Source organism: Rousettus aegyptiacus, unplaced genomic scaffold, assembly GCF_014176215.1.
Source record: "Rousettus aegyptiacus isolate mRouAeg1 unplaced genomic scaffold, mRouAeg1.p scaffold_m13_p_9, whole genome shotgun sequence".
In the NCBI taxonomy this organism is placed as follows: Eukaryota; Metazoa; Chordata; class Mammalia; order Chiroptera; family Pteropodidae; genus Rousettus; species Rousettus aegyptiacus.
This window is the reverse complement of record NW_023416312.1, coordinates 5,398,048-5,402,050: the sequence shown is the minus strand read 5'-3', so window position 1 is coordinate 5,402,050 and position 4,003 is coordinate 5,398,048. Positions and strand designations below refer to the sequence as shown.

The 4,003-nt window shown below is 39.1% G+C and overlaps 1 pseudogene; it reads right to left on the bottom strand.

Moving 5' to 3' along the window:
- Positions 1-1,903: 1,903 nt before the first annotated feature.
- LOC118608057 lies at positions 1,904-2,022 on the bottom strand (annotated as a pseudogene).
- Positions 2,023-4,003: the final 1,981 nt, after the last annotated feature.

The window sequence follows — 4,003 nt, the reverse complement described above, 5'->3', positions numbered from 1 at the left end:
GGGCTGCAGATGTTGCAGGCTCCTGTGAGCAGATGTTCACGACTATAAAAAGCTTGGAAATTATACCTCAGCCTTTTAAGTCAATGAGCTAAAACCCAACATAACATTCTGGGCTCATTTATTATTTTCCCCCATTACAGCAGGTTTTGGATTAGTAGCAGTGAAACAAATGCACTTCCTGGGGAGTAGCTCATGGTCACCAGTCACAGATAAGCCTAACATCTCTGTGTCTTAGCCACTATAATTATCTTTCTTCTGGGCATAACTGATGACACAAACTCACTGGTGTCAGAGGAGGAATACATTCAGGGACTCTGTGGGTGGCAAAGTAACCAACGCCTCTCCCACCTCTCTTCCCACAAGCAACTTCCAACCACTCCATTGCCATTATCACCCATGCCAGGGGTGAGAGAATCAGTGTCATAGAAGAGCTTTGGGATTAGTGAACCTCCCTCCTGTGCTGGAACCCAGTGTAATCTTATAAAAATTATGTATAATAATTAGGAAGGCTTAAAGGAATTTTAGAAATAGAGCATTAGAAGGAGTCACAGCTTGCTTGTTTTCTGTCTTTCTTTTAATAAATGCAGGAATGTCTCTTTTGTTCACATATATTTCCATGTCTAAACATACTTTGTGGGGACGGATCAGGTTACTTGTATAAAGCTATGCATCATTTCTCTTCAAGAATAAGGACAGGGCATAACATTCTCACCACCATGAGCAAACAAGTACACAGGCTGTTCTCTTTCCTCTGTTCCACACAATCTCTCCTCCCTTCATATCACCATTTCCTCCCAAACTTGGAAGTCAGTGAGTGATGAATAACAATCTCCCTAGCATGATATTTCATCATTAGGCCAGGGTATTGAAAAAATGCAGACTCCAAGCAACTTTCAAAAGCAAAGTCTGTTCAAAAACACACTTCGCTCCTCCCTCAGATAACTTCACAGTGCAGATTGGTTCACAACCAGAATCCCCACAGATGGGAAAAGGGAGTGGCATCCTTTGAAACGAAATTGAAGGGAAAGCCACATAAAAATATTGGGCTCATTTTAAATGCCCAAGGGGAAAATAAGATACCCAGGCACTGAGAACAATTTCTAACCAGCAAACAAATAGGCACTTCATAGTTGAGCCCATCCTAAGCAATGCAGCCAGGACCCAATCTGTTTCTGTTAGTGGCAGTGGGCAAAGGGCCAGGTTCCCTTAGTTTATCCAAACTGGTTTGTCCATCTCTCACTTAAATGTGCAGAGTTTGTTTTCAAAAGTCATTGCCAAAGGCTTTTCTCACGGTCTCACTGACTCACCAGATCTGTCTTTGGTAGAGTAAACCAGAGCTGTTTAGTAAGTGTGGTGGTCAGAAGTTGAAGAAGTTCTCATCTGATGCCTTCTATTTTCTCTATAAAAATGATGAGAAGTTTATTTCCTGTAAATTTAATGCAGGTGATGTGTGTGTGTGTGTGTGTGTGTGTGTGTGTGTGTGTGTGTGTGTGTGTGTGTGTGTGTCTGAGTGCACAGGCATGCACTGCTGAAGGGCAGTGCTGAGGAAAATATAGAAGTTTGAAAACAATCCCTGCAGAAAACGAGAGAAAGGTAGCTAAGGACATAAAAAATGATTGTATAACAGTTTGAGGTCCCAGCTAATTGGGGCAATCTTTTTTATGTCATTGTTTGATTGTTTTTCCCCATGAGCCTAGTTAAAGATTGGATGAGTCTAAGATCTTGACTGACCTAGGGATGGGGTTTTGTCAGGTGAGTGCAACTAAAGGACAATGAAGACATGGAGTTATGGAGCTGAGGATATTTTCTTTTTCTTTTATTTTATTTTTTAGGTGAGGCAACCCTTGGCTGACCTCGCAGATTTCAAGGACCTTGTCAGATTACAATTCCTTATTTTTTTTTATGCCTACAGCACCTGGTCTTCCTAGGTGGTCTCCCATTCAAGTACTAACCAGGCCCAACCCTGCTTAGCTTCCAAGATCAGACAGGATCAGGCTTGTTCAGGGTAGCATGGCTGTAGACAATATTTTCTTTTTAAAATTTTATTAGTTTCATGCAGACAGTACATTGGTTAGACATTTATATAGTTTATAAACAATCCCCCTGATTGCTCTTTCTCTCTTCTGGCTCTGCATCTAGCCATTACATTACTGCTGACTGTACCCTTTATCCAAGCTCCCATCCCCATGACCATCTATCAACTACTAATTTGTACTTCTTTAATCCTTCACCTTTTTCTCCCAGCGCCCCTCCCAACTCCTCTTCCCAGAGGATATTTTCAAGAGAATGAAGAGTACCTTGAGGGAAGATCAGAGAAAAGAATGCCTGGAGCTCACACAAGGCAAGATATGATATCTGTTCACACCAATCAGATTGGAAAACCTCATAATTCATGTGGTATCAGGTAGAGTGATCAGAAGCATTTTGCCTCAATAGTGGGAAATAATGACCCCTACACTAGGCTTTAGTCCTGCCTAACAAATCTTAAAAACAAAACTCAAGAGAATCAAACTGTCTCTAAGTAATTCAACCACATCCCAGAAAAAGGAGAAACTATTTAGAGGAATGCAAAAATATTCCAACTCCCAACAAGGTAAAGTTCACAATGTCCAGAATCCAATTTAAAATATAACAGAAAATCAAAGAGGTAAGAAAATCAATCCATTGAAACTAGCCTAGAATGACAGAAATTATTGAATTAGTAGACAAAGTCATTAAAATAGTTATTATAACTGTATTCTATATGTTTAAGAAGCTAGAGGAAAGAGAACAAATTAACTAGAGACAGAAATGGTAAAAATTTAGGTAAATTATAGTTCTTTAAGGCATGTGTAAAGGTTGAAAGTAAAATATATATCATTGTATATATTTCTCAATATATGTAGATGTACTATACAAAACAACTGTGGTAGAAAGGGGGAGAGTAATGGGATCTATATGGCAGTAACGTTTCACATTTTCATTGAAGTAGAAAAATACTGATTCTAAATAGACCATGAAAGGTTAAGTATGCATTTTGCAATCCCTAATGCAACTACTAAAAGATTATCAACTATTTAAAACACCCACAGAACTGACTCAACAAAGGAAATCCTACCTCTGCTACAACCACCATTACAATTATTGCTCTAGGACAGTGGGTTGGCAAACTATGGCCCATCGGCCAAATGTAAGTAAATAAAACTTTATTGGAAAGCAGCCATGTCCATTCATTTATGTGTTAATATATGCCTGTTAATATATGCTACAATGACAGAGTTGAAAAGTTGCAACAGAGACCACATGGCCCACAAAGCCAAAGTATTTGCTATTTGGCCTTTTACAAAAAAAAATTTGTTGACTCTTGGTCAAGTACCATACGGCCTCAGCCCAGGCCATATCAACAAAATGAAAGCCCCATGATCTGCCTCTCAACACTTGTAAAGTTAGAACTTCACACAAGGACCACTGTAACTGCTGCTGCAGAGAAACAAAACTTTATAACTGTGTGTGCCATAGGAAGCATGAAGCCACCCACCTCATTTCTACTTTGCCAGTCTCTCAGGGAGGTATCACCAAGCCAAAACCTGGGACACACATGGAAACCATGCTGCAAAAGAAAATGGGAAATGAATTTAGCTTTCCCGTCCCCAGAATGCAGTGAGGTATGCCATAGAGGGCTTGGAATGAAACTGGTCGGGTCAATTTGTACTGTGTGCCAAACCATCCAACTTGATAGTCATTCTGAATAACAAATCCACAATCAAGCCAACAGGATGGAGACAAGGAAAAGATTTTAAGAAGAAACTAGAGGGCACTTTATTTTTATTATTTAATTTGTATTGAGATACAAAAATGCAACAGGATGTACCATTTTCTGATCTTAATAGAATTGTATGATGGTTCCAATTTCTACACATCATTGCCAAAACTTGCTGTTTTCTTTCTTTCTTTTTTTAAATATTACTATCATAGTGTGTATGAAGTGGTATCTAATTGTAGTTTTGACTTGCATTTTCCTAAG